This window comes from Sciurus vulgaris (assembly GCF_902686455.1).
Source record: "Sciurus vulgaris genome assembly, chromosome: 7".
NCBI lineage: Eukaryota > Metazoa > Chordata > Mammalia > Rodentia > Sciuridae > Sciurus > Sciurus vulgaris.
Window position 1 is genome coordinate 27,798,381 of NC_136467.1, and position 18,660 is coordinate 27,817,040.

General features: G+C 39.6%; 1 long non-coding RNA gene across 1 annotated transcript in view; it reads left to right on the forward strand.

The window, feature by feature from the left end:
- Positions 1–18,660, forward strand: part of LOC306665305 — a 100,942-nt gene that overhangs the window by 45,398 nt on the left and 36,884 nt on the right. The window contains exon 4 of the long non-coding RNA XR_013764966.1: positions 4,507–4,670. This is a non-coding gene — a long non-coding RNA (uncharacterized lncRNA). The remainder of the gene's footprint in view (positions 1–4,506; positions 4,671–18,660) is intronic.

Here is an 18,660-nt window from a genome sequence, read left to right on the forward strand (position 1 = left end):
AGAGAGAAGACAATTAAAAACACATTCACAAAACTATGGAACTTCCCTAGAATAAAGTGAATCACATGAGGAAATATGAGTATAAAAATAAATTTCAATCTTTGTTAATGTTAAGAGAATTATTCACTAATTCAAAAAATATTTGTTAAATACCCAAAGTATTGTAGGTCTAAAGAATTCGACTTTGGACCCATTTTGACTCCAAATGATCTAAACCAAATCAAATTATGAAGGTATCTCTTAATATCCTTTGATAGTATGCTAGATTGCTCAAAACCAGTCAATTCTTTTAAAAGCTATGTTGAATTCAAGAAAACACATAGACAAACAAAGAGGTTCGGGAATCTAGTTAAAACAAAGGCCCTCCCCATTCATTGGATCAATTAATGACTTAAGTTGTGGTGAGACTGAGCTCAAGGGTTTAAAAGAAAAATCATTCTCCTAGTCAGTCTCTGGCAGTGAAATAAAGGAATCCATCAGAACTTTGCGGAATTAATGTGATAGTTCTTGTTCTCTGATCACTGATGAATAACCTACATGAAATAAACCTCTCTTGTTTGCCAAGGCACTTTTCCTCCTTTTTGATGAACTAAATATTCAGAATGAACACATCACAAATAGGAACAGAAAGTATTGGGCCAGACAGATAGTATTCCAGAACTTTGAGTCCTGGAGTACGGTTTTAATCTTCTATTGTCACAACCTCCTAGGGCCGATCAAACCCTCTTATTTCAATGGAATTCAATTGTATTGACTGCTTTCAAATCAATGGGTAATTGGTTGAGGATCAAAAATCTTTTGTGACATAATGAAGACCCTTTCTATGAAGTACTTTGAATAGGATTCAACCCACCTGTCTGAGATTAGAATAGTCAAACAGCATAGCGAATGATAGAGGACCTTAAGTTTCTGCATTTCACTCTCACTGTTTTCTTACTTTCTGAGCTTTAGTTACCTTAATTACATCTAAAATCTCTCCCAGGTTCCCTATGCATGGGGGAACTTGCTATGGTTTGGATATGGTTTGAGCTTGTTCCCCAAAGGTTCATGTGTGGAAAGCTTGGTCCCCAGTGCATGCATGTTGAGAGGTAGTGGAAACTTTAAGAAATGAGTCCTAGAGAGGGGCAAATGAGCCATCACCCTAGGAAGAGATTAACGTAGTTGTTGAAGGACATTGGTTAATTTCCATAAAATCCAGTTGTTAAAAAAAAAAAGAGCAAATTGACCCCTAAACCTCTCTGGCTTCTTGTCTTAGCGTGTTCTCTCTTATGCATAAGACTTTGACCCTTTTTGTTTCTGCATCATATTGTGACACAAAAACAGATGGGACTGCCTAATCTTGGACTTTCAGCCTCCCAAACTGTGAACCAAATAAATCTCTTTCTTTATACATTACCTAGCCCCAATTATTTTGTTACAGTAGCAGAAAATGGACTTAAACAATAATGGATTGTTTTCTACAATCCTGGATAATAGTATGTCATCTTTATCACTGGGATTCTCAACAGAAGTTGACATAAGGAGCCAGAACATTTCTAGGAGGTAGCAAGGAACCTTGAGAGTCTTTTAAAAAATACCAGTATTCTGGGCTGAGGATGTAGCTCAGTGGTAGAGCTGTTACCTAACACGGATGAGGCTGTGGGTTTGATTCCCAGCTCCACAAAAATCAAAACAAAACAATAGCTGACCCCAGACTTTTTGGTGAATATGGTTGATTTTAAATCAACAAAAAGAATAAGGAATTTTAATGAAATCACCAATGTATTATTGAATTGAAATATAATGGTTCTATGTATACAGCATCCTCAATACCATCCCTGGAAAGTAGTTTTAAAAATACTGAACACCAACAATCGTGAGAATTTAATAATTTCCCAAAGTAATTCATTTAATCTTGTAGCAATATTGTTTCTAATATTATTCTTATAAGTTAAAAATACCTATTTCTCTGTTAAGTTATTCAGCAGTACAAACTTTGCCCTCTGGAGACAAAAATTAAATAAATCTTATCCTTCTAAATCATAGCCCTTCCATTGTTTGATGACTCCTTCCCACCTATCTTAAATAAACTCTGAATCTTTGTTTAAAAATTTGTTAAATATCTAAGTTTCAAATTTCATCACAGTCCTGAATGGATCTCTAAAAAGAAGCTCTTAATGATCAATAATTAATTTAAACCAGTGGCCAGAATTCTGATGAGATGTTCTGGTTTGGGGGCCAGAAACATTGGTAGTCTTCCCTAGGTGATTCTAATTTGCAGCCAGGGCTGAGAACCTCTCAGGGTGCGTGGCCCAGCTCTGGACTCAGAACCTGCAATGTGGAGAGACCTTCAAATGGGCAAAAGGAATAACCAACCACCTTCCTTGTCTGGACACTAAAATTCTGTTGAGGCAACTGAAATCAGACACAAGATTTTAATGATAGATACACTGTCGGCTCATGCTGAGTTTAAGTCAACCTGAACATCTATACACCCTATGAATTTCCATTAAGTCACACCTTCCTGGTTCTATACATATGAAGTTGATGTTTGGACCAAAGTCCAAGAGTGTTTGGTGTTTTATTTTGTTTTGTATTCTTTGTTGCCTCTAACTGTATTATTAGCAGCCTCAAAGAAAATAATAGTTGAGTACTAACAAAGCACTAAGCATGAAGTTAAATGCATTGCTTTTTAAAAAATATTTTTAGTTGTATATGGACATAATAGCTTTATTTTATTTCTTTTGTTGTGCTACGGATGGAACCCAGTGCCTCACAGGTGTGAGGTGAGCACTCTACCACTGAGTTACAACTCCAGCCCCAATGCATTGCTTTTTAATCTGTTATTTTATTGGCTCTCCACAGCAACTCTATTTGAAAGATAATATTGTCCCCATTTTACGGGTTAAAATGTGAGGCTGAGATAGAGTATTCTAATACTCTTAGATTATTCTAAATTCTCTTTTTATTTGTAAATCATCCTTCCTACTACAAATGTCAGCTTTTCATCAGTAGTCACAGATATGATCTGTGCACCATATAAATCTCTTCAGCTAGAAGTAAAATATGAAAGAGGAGAGTGCCTTGGAGCCCTGCCTCACAGCTAGAGACCTCCACTCAGAATGCTGTGACCTGCATGTTAGACCAGTGCAAACAACTACAGAACCATCCACATGGTTACCTTTCTCCCTTTTCTTGTAAGGATGTCATGTGACCTTTGGTCTTTACCATGCCCAAATCTGTGCACTGTTCCTACTTCTCCAGTAAACCATCAACCAAGGCAATGAGCTCCATCCACTTAGACTTTCAGACGGTGTCTCTCAGAAATCATCATGTCTCCCCAGGATCACCACGTCATTACATCATGATCATCCTTTCAATACATTGTCCTAGAATTTATTTAATACCAACATTAGCCCTGCTGATCTAGAGTTTGCAGAGTCTAAGTCAATGTGAATGTGCTTCTATTCCCCTTTTTGGATATCTCTCATGTTGTCTGTGACCACTCAAAAATTATTTTAGGCAGATAAGAAAACAGTTTTTACCCTAACTTGCCTCATCCACCGGACCAGATACCTTTGATCAGCTTCATTGAATCAACTTCATCTTTTAAAAAACTCCACAACAAATCTTGGACCTCATCGACTCACCTTTCTCTCTCTGAACAGCTTTCTCTGCGTAGACTACTGTATGGGGGATGGTCTACTTTCTCCCTGAAATCTATCAACAATACGTCACTTGCCCCAGGCAAAAGGCAAATAGCTTCCTTATTCTTTTTAAGTTCTCAAACAAAACTTACAACCCCTCTTGTAATTTCCCTTCATTTTTTCCTAATATTGACTTTTATATCCTTTTCAAGTCTTGGCTTATTCCGGGTGGTAGCCTTTTTGACACCTTAAGCTTATAATTGTGAGTTAAGTGAAGTTCTGGCTCACAGTTATGAATGCACAGCTAATTAACAAGTCAGATATAAGTTCCAACTTCAAGAGGAAATATGTTATCTGTCCAGTCTGTCTCCTTTTAAGAACAAGTTGACCACCTCTATACTAAATACAAAATTCATTATATATGAAATCACTCTTCTCAGAACTTTCTTGACACACACGTATCATCTTCCTTTGTTTTACGTGCAAAGAAAGAGGTCCCCTAGGTGCTTCCATAAGCTAGACAGTGGTCAGGATTGTGAGTCACCCAACAGATTCTGAATTTGAGTTAAGAGTTCTTTGTGGCATTTTCAGCTGATTCTCAGATAAACTGTGAGAGACAATGAACTCCACCTTGTTCCAGTGTCTGACTGGAAAGGCCATCATGTCTTTCTAACTGACATAATGGAAAAGAATCACAGGCAGAACTAACAATAGTGATTCTATCCTTCCAGGAACCTGGAGCAACAGCAAGAAACACTATGGGCCACTGTACTATGTCAAAAACTCAGGAAAAACCCACTCATTTTACTGGGAAGAGATTTGTTCCAGAAAATCTTATTATAATTGCTAATGTTTCTGACTCCCTCTTGTCACCAGCCAGGCCCAAAGATTTGAGAATGGTGCGTCACTTCTAGTTCACTTTGTAAGCCAAATAATTGAGGAGTCTTCAATCAATGAGGAGGTCACAGGAGAACTTGGGATAGGAAATAGAAGACCTCAGATAATTACTTCAGGAGACTGTGACTCCTGCTCTCCAAATATAAGGTTAGAGTTTTGTGCACCAGGATCAACAAGGTCCTTTCCAGGTAGAACACAGCCAGGGTTAAGCTTCATACAGTGCCTCACATACCTGCTGAGCCAAGTTTTGCTGCTGCCATAGGCCTCCCTAGAATTCCTCTCCCATCTCTCTGTGGTCCCATGCCAGGCCACCCCTGTCATATTTTCCCCTGGAGGACTTCCACATGGCAGGTGGATAGTTTCCCTGTGAATTTTCTAAGGTTTTGTGGCCATCAGAGAAGAGTGAGCTGCATCTCCCAGTATAGATTTGTTTGACCCCTTTTGGAACTTTATGTGTATAGAAGCACATGACTTACAAGGTTTTGTATGCTACAATATGTTTGTGAGATTCTACCATGTTGTTGGGAATAGAGGTAAACTGTTTATTGTTTATTCTCATTGTTGGATCTTATTACACTTGATGAATATTCACAACTGCTTTATCCTTTTTGCTATTGATGTGCATTGGGTAGTTTCTAGTTTGAGTCTGTTACAAACAGATAAATAGTCTGTTACAGGTACTCCAGTCTTTAGGGGATCACAGGTAGCCATTTCTGTTGATAATTACCTAGGAAAGAATTTGCTACATCAGTGTATACATGTGCTCAGCTTTAGTAAATACTGTTAATTTGTTTTTTCTTTATTTCTTCATTTCTCCTGCCTCCTCCTTTTCTTCTTCAAATGTCTTTTTAACAAGATAAAACCTTGTACTCTAATCTTACAGTCCCTCTGTTTATAAAAAATGGATAAACCTCTACCAGTTAGAAGTTAGTCAGCTTTGGGAATGCCATTCCTGAGCTTCACCTGAGAGTTTTCTAAGGACCATTTGCTTCAGAAAGACCTTCCTTTTGTCTGCTAGGGCCTCTTGCCAGACTGCTGCATTTGCCATTGTGGGATGCCTGGGAACATTAAGATGTTTGAACTCAACTCCCCACAGTAACACCCACTGGCCTGAAAGAGACCAGGGCACGGTATCTTGCTGCTTAGTCCAAGCAGGGGATGGTCACTGCTGATAATGGCCCACAGCATGGCAGAAACTGGAGATATGCTAAAATATGGTTTTATTAAGAATTCAAAGATTCTGAAAAGGAAACTATCACCCAGACCATAACACATTATTAATGGGTGTGGCATCTCTCCAACCAGCCCAGGCTTGTCCTCAGATCCCATTGTAGAATCACCTCCAGCCCAGTTCCCAGCCTGCCTCCATGCACCACTTCTTGAGAGCCAGAACAGCTCTGAGCCTTGGAGTCCAGAGCAAATATCTACTAATGCACTGCCATGCTCATTCCGCCTATGTGCAGTAGTAATGGTCCCTCCTGCAGAGCAGAATTGCCCAAGACTGGCCCCCCTGAGCCATCTCCTTTTTTTTTTTTTTTTTTAATTTTTAAAATTCTTTTAGTTGTAGATGAACACAATACCATTATTTTACTTATTTATTTTTATGTGGTGCTGAGGGTCGACCCCAGTGCCCCACAAAGGCAAGGCAATCACTGCACCACTGAGCCACAACCCCAGCCGGTCAACTCTTTTTTATTCCTTGCTCCTGCTGGGAGTGAAACCATACAGCCTTGCACATCTTTTATGTTGACTTTCAGGTCTCTGCTGTTGATCCTGATCTTTGCAAAAGCAAAGTTCTGATGAAAGATAGATAGATAGATAGATAGATAATGGATAGATAGATGATAGGCATATATTACGTATGCTGTTATACACACACACACACACACACACACACACACACATATATATATATGTATGCATGTGCACATGCACACACACAGCTCAGCATCAAGAGGCCCAGTTTGAACCTCCTTCACCCCCTTTTGTTGCAGGATGACCTTGAGCAGGTTAGTCAACTGCTGTTTACTTCCTTTCCTCATCTATAAACTGAGATTAATAGCAATTCCCACCTAACAGCCTACTTGCATGGCTTGCAGAAAATAATACGTGTAAAGTCCTTAAAACCACAGCCAGTCTGGTGGGCAGTACAGAACCATCAGAAGGAATTACACCAACAACAGAGTCTGAAGACATCTGATTCAGATTCATGGCCATTCCAGTTAGCCCCACCCCCCACCACCTCTACCTCCCTGGGGAGTGTATTTTCTTATCTGCTGTTTGGCCCAGAAGTAGATTCAGCTCAGGCAGAAATGGCTTGTAAATTTTTTTTCTTTTTAATTTTTTAATTTTATTTGTGCTAATTAGTAGTACATTACAGTAGAAAGCATTTATACATTTTGATAGATCATACATAAATGGAGTGTAATCTCTCATTTTTCTGGTTATTCATATTGCAGGATCACATGGCTCATGCAGTCATACACGTACATGAGGTAGTCATGTCTGCTTCACTCTACTATCGTTCCTTCCCGCGCACCCCTTCCCCTTTCTTCACTCCCCTATACCTAATATAAAGTCCCTCTATTCTCCCATAACCCCCTAAATGGCAAGTATTTTTCAGTTTGACAAAACATTAGCATGCAATTCCCATGCATACACATTGCATAAACATGAAAGGTGAGAGAGAGGATTTATTAGAATAGCTTTGTAATAACACAGGGATCTGGTGAAAGCACCTAACCCTGAGACAGGGAGGCAGCCTGGAGGGGCTGGGCTGGAGGACAGAAGGGGATTTGACTGTCCTGGTTTGAAATCGGGGCTGAGCTACACAGTAGTTGTGCCCTCTTGAATTTTGCCATAGAATCTATGGAATAAATAATCTTATTTTCCTGGGAGAATGGCTTTGCGGCTTGGAGTTAGCATGTATGAACTGCCTAGCCCAGCAGGTATAAATGCTTTCTGTGTGTTACCGCATGGTGCCGTTTTGACAGGCAGTAAGCCACCCACCGCAACAAGGGGTTGCTCTCAACATTGAGAGTCTGTCATGAAGCACCAATCTCCAAATCCCAAATTTGCCTGTCTGAGAATGAGGTTAAGGGCTACTTTTAGGAGAAAGAGAAGGGTGGTCTGAGGTGTGGGGAAAGGTGATTGGAGGCAGGACCCGCGAAGTACGCAGTGTGCACATGCGTCATCAAACTTCACAGCTCTGCGTAGGATGCAAGTTCAGAAACTTGGCAATGTTAGCAAAATCTGAGGGTAGCTTTTTCCGCCCTCTGATGTTGAAAGGTTCCACATCAGACACTGGCACGTGTCCCCCAAATGAAGGGATTGGAAGTCTTCTGACTCTGTTGCTTGGGCAAAACAAAGCTGCCTCCAAATTCCTGAAAAACCCTTAGCCACTGACCATAATCAGAGATGCCATCTACCGCAAAGCTACTGAGGGCCATGTACTTTGTCATTTAGCTGAGGAAATAAAGTCAGCGATGAAAGCAAATAACTAGAAACAGTGAAACTAGAGGATTTATTCAGGTTTGCCCTCAGTTTCATAAGTGACATTTGTTTTTTACTTGAAATACACACGCCTGCGTACACACACACACACACACACACCCACGTGTTTCCCTAATGAGAAAGGAAAATAGCAAGGTTGGTAATCCTTCTGTGATGTTTATAACAGAACGTCTACGGTACTTTACGTAGATAATAGCAAGTGCACGGTGTCCCTTTGCAAGGCTACACCACAGCTGCAGAAGCCATGGCTAACTCCTCTAGTGCTGGCTGACTTCACCAGTGACCCCCCAGGACCACTTTGTTCCTCCTGATTCTTGAACTGAGCTTACGAGATTGTGAAATGATCTCCTTCTGGACCTGGGAACAGCACCCCTCTTCTCAGATCCTGCCTCAGAATCCCCCAAATCCCTCTTGCAGAGAGGTTCCACGGTGTCCCTGGAGTATATGCCCCCACACTGCCGCAAGCGAAATGAGCCTAACTTCTCCTCACCCCAGCCCTGCTCCTTCTCCTTCTCCCCCTTCTTTCTGCACATGTGTTTCTGGTTGTCTGTAGAAGTACTTTAACACTAAAGCATCAACATCTCTCAATAGTCAAATCAATATAGATGGACAGATAAAATGTATGTGCAGCTCTATAGGTGGAAAGGTTATGTGTGCTGTCCCAGGTTGGTCAGCTGACACATGGCAGTCCTACCTTCAACCCCACACCGCCCTGCCTTACTGCCTTAGAAAAGATGGCAGAGAAGAGCATCCATGCTGGCTGCAGAGTATGCTCATTTTTCTCCCCCATGGCTCAGAGTCAAAGGGAAAGGATTCCCACCAGCTTTTACTCAGACCTGCACACTCTTGGTTTCCATGTATTTTTCTTAAATGTGCATGTTCTGAAAAATTCCTTCAGCCACTCTCTTCATGCTGACTGGGTATCTTGTCATTCTCTCTTCCTTTTCCTCCCACCTCTCTCTCTCTCTCTCTCTCTCTCTCTCTCTCTCTCTCTCTCTCTCTCTCCACCTACCTACCTACTTTCTGGAGGTGGTTTTATATACTCTCCTGCCTCACTCCTAGATAATAGTCAAGATTTTTAAGTCCTTGTGTATGGGAGACATGGAGCTACAGGCTAGATGTCATGCCACATATTCTGCAGGGATAGCCTCATGTGAGCCTCCCAACAGCTCCTTTTGAGGTGAACACTAATATTCTCACTTTAACTAATAAAGAAATGCCTGGTTCCATGTCCAGGCCTGGAATGACTATGTGATCAACTTAGGAATGGAACTCAGAATTGACTGAGGTCCAAGGCCAGGACCTCATGCCCTCACTCATCACCACTACACTGCCTTTTAAAACCAGGGGCAGGGTTAGAGCTCGGCAAAGAGCTAAGTCCCCTCCCTCCCCAGAAGCTATTTTTGCAAATGTCTCTTGTGCTCTGTTGCAAAGAAGGAAATTGTTCCACACCTAGCTATGTATTGGGCACATGCACACCATGAAGGAAATTTTTCAATATCACCTTCAAAAAAATACAATATGACAAAATATTGTTTTATGAACATTATGCTTTAAGAGTGCAATCTTTCAAAATAAATATAGATATCAATTTATTGGCAAAGAAATATGTGCTTAATATATACTATTAATTAAACAAATTTGCTTATGAAAAAATATGTATAATATGTACCTATTTTGTAAAAAGAAAACAAAACAAAGATATAAATTATCATTTAAAATATAAACCTGTCTATATATATTTACAGATTTTTTTTTAAAACTCTGGGAGAAAGATATACACCTTCACACTAATGGTGGTTTCTGCAATTTGAGGGATTAAGACTGATTTTTTAAAAATCTTTATTTTGTTTTATATCTTTGTAATTGGAAATAAAAAGCAGTTTCCATTTTGGAAACAAATGTAAGAAAATTAATTAGGTGGAGAGAAGAGGTTTTCTGAAAGATGAAAGGAGGTATTCTAAAGATGAAAAAGAGTCCTTTGAAAAGTTAAATTCTGATTTAAATTGGATGAAAAATGTACATAAGTATATGTGCATATATGATGGGAGCGTGTGTGTGTGTGTGTGTGTGTGTGTGTGTGTGATAATCAGTTGGCTGATGGATTTATGAAAGTACTGAAGACAATGCTTTGTATTTATGTCAAAGCAGCAATGTCAAAAAGACCAATGATGAGTATGTCCAGAGAGTACTTTCCTCTTCCTTACAGATGCCAGGACTCAGCTGTCCTCCACAGGAGTGTGATTCTACTGCATGATGTTTCCTTCTTGGCCCCAAAACCAAGGCAGCCACCTATCATCTCTTTTTCCCAAGCTCCCACTCCCTCCCCACCCCTGGGAGAGACTAGAATGTTGATAAAAATTCTTGCATCTGCCATGGGCTTCTCAGACATTGCTCATCCTTAGGCTAAGCAGCCTCTGCATGTTTTCTACCCACAAGGGCCATAGAACTATGCACTGAGGTCCTATAAAATCCAGGGGCACTCCATGCCCTAGATTTAAGGATAATTAGGACTGGTGCTGCCCAAACTTTGATGTATACAAAAATCCTGTGGCTCTCTGTAGACTCTGTCAGCCCTAGAACCTGAGTTTGCATTTCTAAAAAGATTGCAGGTGATGCTGGCGTTCTGGATTTGAGAACTGCATTTTGGCAAGCAATCATCTAGACCTTCTTGGAGGCTGTCTGTCCTGTGGGAGGCAATCAACAATAATTGTTAGAGTAATCTAATCTTTAAAGACTCCACTGTGACTCGGATTTAGGAGACGGTTTCTTACTTGTTTGTGGATGTTGGGATGGAGAGTAGAATGGACTGTATGAAATGAGAAACACTGAGGAGGGTTTACTTATGAAGTAGAAATAATGAGTCTGGTCCCCAGGCAGTACATAAGGGCTCAGGGCTGAAGTCAGAGATGGCAGGGAGCTTGACAGGCATAGCAACCTCCACTAGAAACTGGAATCCAGAATACCATGCTCAAAAGGCAATGGGGTGCAGTTTGAGATGAAGTCTAGTACTAAAACTGGGCTCCTGAGGGGCAAGAAGTGCTGAGTGAGTTTCAGAACTGGCCAGGGCCACAGATCCTTTGTCTGGTTGACAGCATTGTGATCTAGGTGTGTTCAGGCCCTGCCATGACTAGCCCAGGGCCCTAACGCAAGGTACCTGAAGTCACCTTTCCAGTAAAGTGGGGATAGGACTTCCTACATTGGAGGATTTTGTCGGAGATAAATTTAGATACTGCATATGAAGTTTCTGATGCATCATGAATATTGCCTAATATTTTGATGTCATTGTATCATATATAAGTTTTCTATCAAGGATAGTTCATATTTTCTTTACTGATGTACAGATTTTAATAGCTCACGTCAGTACTTGGTGATATGAAAAAGCAACTCGGGACTTAATTTCTTCCAGTTTTATCCCACCTTTTTTATGTTCTTAATTTCTCTTTGAATGGTGATTCCTAATGTTTGAAAGCATTCTTAAAGAGGTTTATGTGCCTCAAAAGAATTGAAAACAAAAATGTAAAGCAATATTAACCAACTTAAAAATTACACAGAGTGTATTTTTTCTTGATTTACATAATAGGAGTACTTAATTTTCTGTTAGTGAACAACCACAAGGCTTATCAGAACTCAAATGTTATTTCTTGGCTAAGTATATATTAGCTCAGTACAGCAGAGAGAAGTAGGACAGTTCTTAAGAAACCAAGTGATTATTTAACTCCCAGATTCCAATTTTCCAGGGGCAATTTTTTTTTCATGGAGCACAAATTAGATTAATGTTGATTAAACACGAGCTATTGAGCAAGGCCAAGTACAGTTTAAATCCTAACATTTAGTAGTCACATGACCTTGGTTTCTTACTTTTCTGGGTTTCAATTTCTTCCCAAACTGGATACAATAGTACAGCAGGATTTGTCTGTTGACATGAGGTGATGATGTATGTGAAATCCCTTATGCATGGTCATAACAGACATACGATTAATTGTGATTATATTATTTTTATTCTAAAGCTATAAAGCCTATTTAAGGACCATAAGTTATTGCTAGGAAGAATGTAATTTCTGAATTTGAAAATATATAATTGTAGGGTTACCAGTATTCTTTAGATTTTAAGTCTAACCTCCTGACCGTTGCTAAGATTATAATGAAAGTTCCACAGGAAAGTATCATTTTCTATATTATTCTAAGGAGTTCCAGGGAAGGAAACAAAAATATAATATTTTCTAGATTCATATATTTTTAAACATTTTCATAGTTTCAAAAAAATCAAATATTTGTAATGAACTTGCATTTCACTTCATACCATAATATCTAATATATCTTATTAAAATGTCTTTTTAATCTAGAAATAATCATAGTTCATATGTGTGTGGCATCTTTGAGTTTTTCAAAGGCCTTCACATGCAATCATTTTATCTTTCCACCATCCCTGATGAGGAGCACAGTGAAGATATTTCTAGAGCCTTATCCAGATGTAGTAACTAAAACTGAGAGAGGTAATGACTTGTCCTGGACCCTGGTCACCTAATTAATTGAGTGGCAGAGCCTGGGCATGACACCACATCACTTGCTAACAAAACAAACGGCCATCACAATCAAGAAGACTTTGGTGAAACCAGAAACTAAGCAAAAAAAAAAAAAAAAAAAAATTAGTAAAATACCAGGACCATCTTTTATTTCAACCTTATAAACTTTGTACCACAAGGGGAAAAAATGCTAAGAATTTTGGATTTTAAGAATATTTGGGAATGTTTGGAATTAATAAAAGTATGAAAAGTAGCACTGAGTAGTTTTTTAAAGTTTAAGTGAGGAGATATTTCATATTGTTTCCCATATACTATAATTCATTCTCTGCCTGCTGGAAGGCTTTGTGTATTTTTGCAGTGAACTGTGCAGATCTGTCCAGAAATCAGAAGAGGGCAGTATAAGCTAACAAAGCAGAAGCCAAGCACCACAGTCCAAGGGAACTGCCCTGTCTGTCCTGCTCCAATACTGCCTGAGTGTCCTCTTATTCCAGTGTTTGCAACAATAACCAGAAAGTCAATACAATAGTTTAGATGGAGGGAAGAAAAGACAGAAAGAAGGAAATAGATGCTCGAGATCCAATGACCATGCGAGGATCTACCTGGTGCCCGGATCCCCCAGCTCTTAAATGGTGATGCCTTGGTACAAAGCAAATTTAAGCACATAGGATGAGAGAACAGTGGAAATGCCAGGGTATTCCGTGCATTGCCTGAAATAGAGACCTACAAATAAATAATGCATTTCTAGTATTCATAGCTGCTGGAACTAGAAGAAAAATATGCTCAGATCTAGAATAAAAGTATATTAATAACCATCATCTTTTTATTAATTGGAGTTCTCTTCTATTCTGTAGCCCCAACATTCAACTTGGTTCATGTCTCCACCGTTTATTGAGGAGCCTCTGTGCTCAGTAGATGGATATGGTGGAGTCTGAGAGTTGGGAAAGGAGCAGAGGAATAGGTGGAGTGAAATGTCCAATTTTGGAGAGAAAGCTTTTAAATGCTGTATAATAAAAGGAATGCATAAATTGCCCAGAAGAGGGAGGTGTTGCTTCTGACTTGAGAAGTCAGAGCTGAGGCATGTTTGAGATGGCCCTTGTAGGATTCTGAAGGTGGCAGAGAGCAGAATGAAATTTGATTGGTGCCAGGAGGATTTCAAGTAGAGGGACAGAAGCAGAGGTGTGGGAGTCTTTGGCGTGGTAGAGACAGTCTGTTTCCACTGCCTGAGGCAGGAGGAGGCAAGGGGACAGGTTGGGGAAGAGGGATTGATTGTGCAAAAAGAAGAGGGAAGAGGGAAACGGAGCTTAGAGGGTCTGGAATGCCTTGCTAAGGAGTTTGAACTACACATTCGTGGGCTTAGTTTTTATTTTCCACCAAGTCCCCCAAGACCTGAACTGCATTCTGTAAAGAAGGGAAAGCAAGGAACATCACAGGGCACATGTGTCTGGATTTGATGGACACACATATGCTTGTTACATGCGTTTGTGCAGGTTGGAGGCGTGACTGGGTGGCTGTGTCCATATGAGGACTTCCTTTCTGACAAAGATGACAAGGATGGTGACACTAATGTTAAAGCTAGTTAAAACATGACAGTTAACCTAAATACCAGTGTCTAAGTTGCTGGTCAAGCAGGCAGATAAAAGGCAGCTTTTCTTCTGGAAAGACCTTCATTAGGATTCAGGGACATTGGTGGGACAGCTGCAAGCAGCATCACTGTGACACAACCTTGATTTTCCTTCCCCTGTCTTACCCACACTGTGGAAATCCATGTCTTATGATGACACAGGTGTGTTCTGTCCTAACCTTTTGGCATGATGTTCTGCATCAGTATTCATTTCTGAAATAGTAGATTATTATGAATGATAAGACATTTTCCTCTAAAATTCAGTGTCACTGTTTTCCACATGAATTTACACAAGATTATGTGGTTTTGGACTTGGATCAATGCTATCAAAAAAATAAAAAAGATAATACAAATTTTGTCCTTGGGTGGTGCTAATTAGAGGATCATCTGGGAGTTTAAAAAGGACATTCAGAGGTGTCTCTGGTCACATGTAACACAGAAGCATGAAAAAGGAAACTGCGTTTATTCCTGTCCTGATGTTTTTCAATATATTATTAGTCCAGTGGATCTTAATAAGTTCGGTGACTCTTAAAAATGTAATCAAAGCTAAGAACTTCACCTATAAGCATACACACATACATGACATGTTATATTTGTTTTCAGAGGGATTTGTCAACCCCGAGATGCAGTAGACACAGGTTCAAGGCCCTTGCCTCTTGCATTAGATTTTTAGAAAATAATGGATTGTTTACATTTTATTTATTTATACTGTGTCCCTCATAAACATAATCTTCCCCGTGTAATGCTTCCTTTTTCATTTCTGGGGTCAGGATGATGGTTATTTCCTATTCAGTCTATGAATGTGAAACTCCAGATGTGGTTTTATTTAGCATTCTCAGGAAATCCTGTAGCTTGTGATTATTGTGTGTGTGTGTGTCCCCTTATTCTCCCAGGGAACTCCCAGGGACAATCTTTGAAAGCCTTGGTCCCTTAATAGAAACAAACAGGATTGTCTTTTGTAGGGGTTAGTAGGGATTGAATTCAGGGACACTCAACCATTGAGCCATATCCCTAACCCTATTTTGTATTTTATTTAGAGACAGGGTCTCACTGAGTTGTTTAGCGCCTCATTTTTGCTGAGACTGGCTTTGAATTCATGATCCTCCTGCCTCAGCCTCTGGAGCAGCTAGGATGACAGGCGTGTTCCACTGTGCCTGACCAGGATTGTCTTTAAATAATGAAAATTTGCAATCAACTTTCATTTTTTTGATCTTCTGATGTTAGTAAGGCTTTGGTGAGAAGGGACCCAGACTACTTCAGGCTCAAGTGGCATTATGAAGCAATGACTTTCCTTAAGTTTTAAGCAAGAAGCCATTACTGTGTGCTAGTAAAAACGCAATGGTGTCTGGACATGGCAGTGCACGCCTGTAATCCCAGCTGCTCCGGAGGCTGAGGCAGGAAAATCCTCAGTTCAAAGCCAGCCTCAGCAAAAGCGAGGTACTAAGCAAGTTAGTAAGACCCTGTCTCTAAATAAAATACAAAATAGTGCTGGGGATGTGACTCAGTGGTTGAGCGACCCTGAGTTCAATCCCTGACACTCAAACAGACAAAAAACATGATGGAGAATTTTACACATTTCAGATCTTCTTACCCAGTTGCTCAGTTGGGGTTTTCCCTTGACCGCCGGCACATGTAGTCATGCTTGCTGCATATGTATCCAGTGGCTATTGTAGGAGTACCATAGTTAAAAATCCATTTAATACTCCCAAAGACCTCAAGGAGTACAGAAGGAGCATTCCGCTATTTAGAGACAAGAAAACTGAGGCACAGGCTCAGTTGTTTGTCTCAGAGCTCACCATGGTAGATCCAGGGTCTATATGCAAGCAACCTCAGGCCAGGGCTCATGTACTTGACCTCTGTGTCCTCTCCTCTTACATACAGGCATTTATTTTTTCATAGTGACTTCAAGTAGTGATGGTAAATTCTCCTTGTATCTTCCCTTTTGGGGGACCTCTGCCCCGAAAGAGGCATTTCCCCAGTTCTTCAGTTCCTTGAAGGGTCTCTGTGTGTGTCTCTCTCTCTCCTTGGAGGTGTGATAGCCACTCAAGTCTGTCTTCAATGTGACATGAGGTCAGAAGTTTCACAATCTCTTAGCTCCACAGCCAATAAGACAAAGATAAAGCGTTTGCAAATGGGAATAGAAAAATCTTCCCTACGGGCTGTTTCCGGGTCCAGGGATTTGTCGTTGTTGTTATCATTGTCCTTGCTTATTTGTCTTGTTTTCTGGAAATGTATGTTTTGTGTTTCTAATTGCCCATCTTGACCAGTTTTTCTGTATAAATTTTTAAAGTTCATACTTACAAACTTCCATCTTCTCTCTTTCTTTGGGACCAAAATACTCATTCTTCTTTAGGGAATGTCTCAGATTTCAAGGCCTTCACGTTGGTTGGCTGGGGGTGTAGGTCAGTGGCAGAGCCTTTGCCTAGTATGATCAAGGAACTAAGTTGATCCTTAGCATTGAAAAAAAAAGTTATTTTCTAGCATGAACTTGGTCATTCTTAAAACTCACATCCTATTAAAGAGCTCTGACAGGTCCACTGCTTTGACAATTACAAGAATTATCACTAGCATTTGAAGAAATCAAATTCCTGGGTGCTTTGTCACCTCTAACTCACAGTGGTGCCTGGACCAAGGCAGCGGTTCACATAGGCCAGTAACTGACTGGTAATTGTCCATAGCTTTTCCTGTTAAGCATAGTTGACAGAAAAGGGAAGAAAAGAGCTAAGAAATAGAAACATCCTCTTCTTGATGAAAATTTTGTAACTGCATTTAATTTCAAGGGGCAGGAGAAAAAATAGTATTGTATAAATATCAACCTTCTGGATCAATTTCCTCAAAAATCCAAATTTGAAGACAATTGTTTAATGTACATTTTTTTTCTTTTATATTTTCATGCAGCATGTATGTTGAGGTCACAGTATGTGAACAGATGGAATATATGGCAGAGGCCAACTCATTAACATTAAAGACAGGGGATCCATTGTCTTGCTATAACTCCCATCCATCTACCTTCATTTCTGTCACCATGGTACCTAGTGGTTCAGTTATTGAGTGTTCTGAATATACTATTAAGCAAAATTGACTTCATATAATGCTGCTCCTTGGTGTCCACAAAGCTGGGTTTGAAGGTTTTCCAAATCACTGAAATGTTCTCAATGATTTCAGTTATTGAACTACTAGAGGTAAGTGAGGTGAGATCACAGGGATTTTTGTGCAAATTATTTAGTTTACAGATGAGTGGAGTGAGAACTGACATATTTTGAGTTACATTAAGGACATTCTTGTGATTTCTAACTATAAGGGCCAAGTCAAGAAATGCCCCCAGAGGCTTGAGCCAAAAGAATGTCAGAAACTATGTGGTTCTTACAAGAGTGTATCCTCTACAGCATGCTGGGGATTTCAAAAGAGCAGGTACTCTCCCCACACTGGGATTAACTCCTGCTTCTTCCTGGAGCAACCATTTCCTGATAGACGTGCATGGAACAAAACCAGGAAGTTCTGAGCAGCGTGAAAATTCTCAAATGTGAGCTTCAAAATTTTTTCTGTGTTTCCCAGGCCACCTATAGCAGGAAAGTCCTGCAGATAAGTGTAATTGAATTACCACATGACCCAGCAATCCCACAAATAGGTGTATATCCATAAGAATCCAAAGCAGGATCTCAAAGAGATATTTGCAAAATTATGTTTGTTGTAGTGATTCATAATAGCCAAGAAATGAAAGCAACCCAGATGTCAGCTAACAGAAGAATGGATAAAAATTATGATATATACATAAAATAGAATATTCTTCAGTCTTAAAAGGAAGGAATTTTGTCACATGATGCAATATGGATAAATCTTGATGATATTACACTAAATGGAATAATCCAGTACTAAAAAAAAAGATAAATATTCTATGATTCCTCTCAAAGGAGGTATCTAAAATAGTTAAACTCATAAAAACAGAAAATAGAATGGCACCTTTCAAGGACTGGAAGTTGGTGTTTAATGGATGTAAAGTTTCAGTTTAGCAAGATGAGAAAGTTCTAGATATCTGTTGCACAACAATATAAATATACTGAACACCGATGAACTGTGCACTCAGAACAGTTAAGAAGGTACCTTTTATTATGTGCTTTTATAATTTAAAAAATGTTCTCATCCATTTACCCTGAAGGTGTAGGTTGTAATGAGCTTAGCAACTGGTCCTGATTAAAGAAAGCTATTCTCCAGCTAAAAATATTTGCATTAGAGTTGACCAATTTGTCAAAAAACCTTCCAAAATCTACTTCTCTTGAACTGTTCTACTGCTTTGTGGGCTATTACAGACAGCCTGGAAACTTCTAGAAAGTCTTTGAATTCAAATGTGATGAAAGGTAGCACAAGTAAAGAAAATAACAGATCAAAACAAAGAAAACATGCTTAATGGAAGGGGGTCTTTATTGGACGATGTTTCTTTGGCGTAATCAATCTATACATGTTTTTACCATGTGTCTAA